Raw genomic sequence first — 6,004 nt, 5'->3', positions numbered from 1 at the left:
CTTTTTCAAATAGTATTAAAACAACAACATTACCTTTGTCCTACCTTGAACTGTTTGTGCCATTATAACCCGCCTATGAGTGTATATTACAGGTCCTTGTCTGTTCCAATCTATAGGGGATGTTAAGTTTGTTACTGCACTAAGAAGAAAGCCTTGGTTCTTTAGCTCAGGCTATAACAGCTCACATTTTAGTTTTGGAAATCGTCAGTTCAGTTCCTGGTGCATTGACAAAGTGTTGGCTGTCATGCTACTCCTGCAGCCTCCATCCATTGACTGAAACATTGTTTGTTAGTTGTAGACTCACATGGTGCAGAGTAAAACTGTAATCTAAACATTTGGAACACTTTTGGGTGTGTCTGAAAGGTGACTTGCAAGCATGCTAGGAGCACCAAACAGCTCTGTGAATGGTGCGTTTCTGTAGTATGCGCAAGGGAGGGAGAACGCACACCTGACTCCACTTCTTTTCACAGCTGAACTGTTCTAAAACAGATATGGATCCGACGAAGTGATGCTGCTGTTCTAAACCTGTGGTGCACAATTTTCATTGTAGCCCTGTGACAAAGTACCCAGTGATCCACCTCTCTTTATCAAACCTAACATCTTGAAAATATGGCAGCCTGGATTTGGTTTGTACAGCCACACAGGGAAATAAAAGAAAAATATAGCCCTTGTACCAATATGAGGGTATGTCTACACTGCAATTAAACACTTGTGACTGGCCCATGCCAGCTGACTCAGGCTTGTGGGGCTCATGGGCTGTTTAATTGTGGAGTAGATGTTTGGGCTTGGGTTGGAGCCTGGGCTCCAGAGCTCTGCAAGGTGGGAGGGTCTCAGAACTTGGGCTGCAGCTCGAGCCCCAACATATACACTGCAGTTAAGCAGCCCTTGAGCCTCGCAAGCCCAAGTCAGCTGGCATGGGCCAGCCACAAGTGTTTAATTGCAGTGTAGACATACCCCAAGACAGCTGTTCTCAACTGGGGGTCTGTGAGCTCTTTTAGGGGGGCCATGGAGCCCCTGTGCCACCCTACAGGGCTGAAGCTGGGAGCCCTGAGCCCTGGCTCCCCTGCAGGGCTGAAGCCCTGGTGCCCCCCACACCCCATGGGGCTCCATGGCACTGAATCCTGGAGCCCTGAGTCCTGATGCTCTCCACGGGGCAGAAGCCCTGAGACCCTGGGTGGAGTTGGGGAGACAGGGTGCATTTCCCCTTCAAACTGCAGTGCTTTACCCAGAGCCAGGCTCCACACAACCCTCACCTCCTCCCCTTCTCCTGCCCCCGAGGCCCGTTCCCTGGCTAGGTTTATAAAATCATAGAATATCTGGGTTGGAAGGGACCTCAGGAGGTCATCTAGTCCAATCCCCACATTTTTTTTGGCCCAGATCCCTAAATGGCCCCCTCCCGGATTGAGCTCACAACCCTGAGTTTAGCAGGCCAATGCTCAAACCACTGAGCTATGCCTCCCCAACCCAGAAAGGAAAAAAAGAGAGAGACTTTTAAGATCTTGGGGAACAGTTCATCACCTGACCAGGGAATTGAATCCTGGACCCTCAGATTAAAAGTCTGATGCTCTACCAACTGAGCTATCCAGGCTCACAAGGTTGGAGGTGGGAAGCTAGAGTGGGGCAGTGCAGGGCAGCTGCTGCTCTGGCTGATGCTATGGAGCAGGCAACACCCCGCATCTTCTTCTGCTGGTGGTGCCCAGGGTTGCAGCTGCTCCTCAGCTCCCAGCCCCCTTTGATTGTTCACACAGCCAGTAAGAGTTGGCCAGGTGGTGGGGAGGACCCATCTCGGGGGCTGGCAGAACCCTCAGGGAGCAGCGACCACACAGGGACCACAGCCCCTAGCTAGCCCTTCCCTTCATCCTGAGCTACCCCCCTTTGACCATAAACTGCCCTAGCTACCACCTCCCTGCACCCTGAGCTACACCCCTGCCCGCACACAGCCCCTAGCTACCACCTCCCTACACCCTGAGCTATGCCCCTGCCCTCACACCCCCTACCTACCACCTCTAACTACCCTCCTCTCTGCAACCTGAGCTACCCCCTGCCAGCACACAGCCCCCAGTTATCCCTCCCTGCAACATGAGCTGTTCTCAAACTTTTTGAGCTGAGCCACCTCCCCCTTTGAGTTATAATTTTTGGTTGCCCCCCACCCCCAACCCAGATAGGCTGTGTGGATTGTTGAGGTGAGACGGGGATGAAGGTGACACTCACTCCCCGGGCCCCAATGTCTGGAGTTGGCCCATGCCCTGCCGGCCCCTGACCCCACAAAATAGAAGTCAAACTATGCCTATGCCTGAGGCCACCCCCCGAGGCCACCCCCCAACGCCACCCTCGGCCTGGAGCCTCGAGGGCCCCCTCCTCCCTGCTGGGCTCTGGAGTTTTTATAGCATGTTGGAGGTGCGGGGCGGGGGGGCTCAGAAAAGAAAAGATTGAGAATTCTGCCCTAAGAGACCTGGCCTACTGCACCAGTGGGAACTCATATAAACCAGAAATGCCAGACTATTTTAAAGCTTGATTGTGTTTTTAGATCTGTGTGCATGCCTGAGCCCTGGTCTACACTAGGAGTTTAGGTCGAATTTAGCAGCGTTAAATCGATGTAAACATGCACCCGTCCACACGATGAAGCCCTTTTTTTCGACTTAAAGGGCTCTTAAAATCGATTTCCTTAATCCACCTCTGACAAGTGGATTAGTGCTTAAATCGGCCTTGCCAGGTCGAATTTGGGGTACTGTGGACGCAATAAGATGGTATTGGCCTCCAGGAGCTATCCCAGAGTGCTCTATTGTGACCGCTCTGGACAGCACTCTCAACTCAGATGCACTGGCCAGGTAGACAGGAAAAGGCCCGCAAACTTTTGAATTTCAATTTCCTGTTTGCATGGTCACCTGCAGCTTGCGATGCTGGCCAGAGCTCATCAGCAGATGTGACCATGCAGAGCTCATCAGCAGAGGTGACCATGATGGAGTCCCAGAATTGCAAAAGAGCTCCAGCATGGACCGAACGGGAGGTACGGGATCTGATCGCTGTATGGGGAGAGGAATCCGTGCTATCAGAACTCCGTTCCAGTTTTCGAAATGCCAAAACATTTGTCAAAATCTCCCAGGGCATGAAGGACAGAAGCCATAACAGGGACCCGAAGCAATGCCGCGTGAAACTTAAGGAGCTGAGACAAGCCTACCAGAAAACCAGAGAGGCAAACGGCTGCTCCAGGTCAGAGCCCCAAACATGCCTCTTCTATGATGAGCTGCATGCCATTTTAGGGGGTTCAGCCACCACTATCCCAGACGTGTTGTTTGACTCCTTCAATGGAGGCAACACAGAAGCAGGTTTTGGGGACGAGGAAGATGATGATGAGGTTGTAGATAGCTCACAGCAAGCAAGTGGAGAAACCGGTTTTCCCAACAGCCAGGAACTGTTTCTCACCCTGGACTTGGAGGCAGTCCCCCCCGGACCCACCCAAGGCTGCCTCCCGGACCCGCCAGGCGGAGAAGGGACCTCTGGTGAGTGTACCTTTTAAAATACTATACATGGTTTAAAAGCAAGCATGTTTAATGATTAATTTGCCCTGGCATTTGCGGCTCTCCTGGATGTACTCCCAAAGCCTTTGCAAAAGGTTTCTGGGGAGGGCAGCCTTATTCCACCCACCATGGTAGGACACTTTACCACACCAGGCCAGTAGCACGTACTCGGGAATCATTGTAGAACAAAGCATTGCAGTGTATGTTTGCTGGCATTCAAACAACATCCATTCTTTATCTCTCTGTGTTATCCTCAGGAGAGTGATATCATTCATGGTCACCTGGTTGAAATAGGGTGCTTTTCTTAAGGGGACATGCAGAGGTGCCCCGTTCCTGCTGGGCTGTTTGCCTGTGGCTGAGCAGAAATGTTCCCCGCTGTTAGCCGGGGGGCGGGGGGGTGAGGGGCTAGCCACGTGTTGGGGGGAGGCAAAATGCGACCTTGGAACGAAAGCACATGTGCTGTGTATGTAATGTTAACAGCAAGGTTTACCATGAAAGAGTGTACCCATTGTTCTATAAAATGTGTCTTTTTAAATGCCACTGTCCCTTTTTTTTTCTCCACCAGCTGCATGTGTTTCAATGATCACAGGATCTTCTCCTTCCCAGAGGCTAGTGAGGATTAGAAGGCGAAAAAAACGCACTCGTGATGAAATGTTCTCTGAGCTCATGGTGTCCTCCCACACTGTCAGAGCACAGACGAATGCATGGAGGCAGACAATGTCAGAGTGCAGGAAATCACAATATGACCGGGAGGAGAAGTGGCGGGCTGAAAAGAGTAAGAGGCGGGCTGAAGAGAGGGCTGAAGCTGAAAGGTGGCAGCAGCATGATGAGAGGAGGCAGGATTCAATGCTGAGGCTGCTGGAGGATCAAACCAATATGCTCCAGCGTATGGTTGAGCTGCAGGAAAGGCAGCAGGAGCACAGACTGCCGCTACAGCTCCTGTGTAACCAACCACCCTCCTCCCCAAGTTCCATAGCCTCCTCACCCAGATGCCCAAGAACGCGGTGGGGGGCCCTCCGGCCACCCAGCCACTCCACCCCAGAGGATTGCCCAAGCAACAGAAGGCTGGCATTCAATAAGTTTTAAAGTTTTAAACTTTTAAAGTGCTGTGTGGCCTTGTCCTTCCCTCCTCCACCACCCCTCCTGGGCTACCTTGGTAGTTATCCCCCTATTTGTCTGATGAATGAATAAAGAATCCATGAATGTGAAGCAACAATGACTTTATTGCCTCTGCAAGCGGTGATTGAAGGGAGGAAGGGAGGGTGCTTAGCTTACAGGGAAGTAGAGTGAACCAAGGGGCGGTGGGTTTCATCATGGAGAAACAAACAGAACTTTCACACCGTAGCCTGGCCAGTCATGAAACCGGTTTTGAAAGCTTCTCTGATGCACACAGCGCCCTCCTGTGCTCTTCTAACCACCCTGGCATCTGGCTGTGCGAAACCAGCAGCCAGGCGATTTGCCTCAACCTCCCACCCCGCCATAAACGTCTCCCCCTTACTCTCACAGATATTATGGAGCGCACAGCAAGCAGTAATAACAGTGGGAATACTGGTTTCGCTGAGGTCTAACTGAGTCAGTAAACTGCACCAGCGTGCTTTTAAACGTCCAAATGCACATTCTACCACCATTCTGCACTTGCTCAGTCTGTAGTTGAACAGCTCCTGACTACTGTCCAGGCTGCCTGTGTATGGCTTCATAAGCCATGGCATTAAGGGGTAGGCTGGGTCCCCAAGGATACATATAGGCATTTCAACATCCCCAATGGTTATTTTCTGGTCTGGGAATAAAGTCCCTTCTTGCAGCTTTTGAAACAGACCAGAATTCCTGAAGATGCGAGCGTCATGTACCTTTCCCAGCCATCCCACGTTGATGTTGGTGAAACGTCCCTTGTGATCCACCAGTGCTTGCAGCACTACTGAAAAGTACCCCTTGCGGTTTATGTACTCGCCGGCTTGGTGCTCCGGTGCCAAGATAGGGATATGGGTTCTGTCTATGGCCCCACCACAGTTAGGGAATCCCATTGCAGCAAAGCCATCCATTATGACCTGCACATTTCCCAGGGTCACTACCCTTGATATCAGCAGATTTTTGATTGCGTTGGCTACTTGCATCACAGCAGCTCCCACAGTAGATTTGCCCACTCCAAATTGATTCCCGACTGACCGGTAGGTGTCTGGTGTTGCAAGCTTCCACAGGGCTATTGCCACTCGTTTCTCAACTGTGAGAGCTGCTCTCATCTTGGTATTCTTGCGCCTCAGGGCAGGGGAAAGCAAGTCACAAAGTTCCATGAAAGTGCCCTTACGCATGCGAAAGTTTCGCAACCACTGGGAATCATCCCAGACCTGCAACACTATGTGGTCCCACCAGTCTGTGCTTGTTTCCCGAGCCCAGAATCGGCGTTCCACCATATGAACCTAGCCCATTAGCACCATGATGCCCACATTGCCAGGGCCCCTGCTTTGAGAGCAGTCTGTGTCCATGTTCTC

At 51.6% G+C, this 6,004-nt stretch overlaps 1 non-coding gene across 1 annotated transcript; it reads right to left on the bottom strand.

Moving 5' to 3' along the window:
- Positions 1-1,515: 1,515 nt before the first annotated feature.
- On the bottom strand, positions 1,516-1,588 carry TRNAK-UUU (transfer RNA lysine (anticodon UUU)). Its single transcript has one exon. It is a non-coding gene; the product is annotated as a tRNA-Lys (tRNA).
- Between the last annotated feature and the right edge of the window lie 4,416 nt (positions 1,589-6,004).

This window comes from Lepidochelys kempii, chromosome 1 (genome assembly GCF_965140265.1).
Source record: "Lepidochelys kempii isolate rLepKem1 chromosome 1, rLepKem1.hap2, whole genome shotgun sequence".
Classification (NCBI taxonomy): domain Eukaryota; kingdom Metazoa; phylum Chordata; order Testudines; family Cheloniidae; genus Lepidochelys; species Lepidochelys kempii.
Note: the sequence above shows the minus strand (reverse complement) of the source record. Positions and strands in the feature narration are given on the sequence as shown.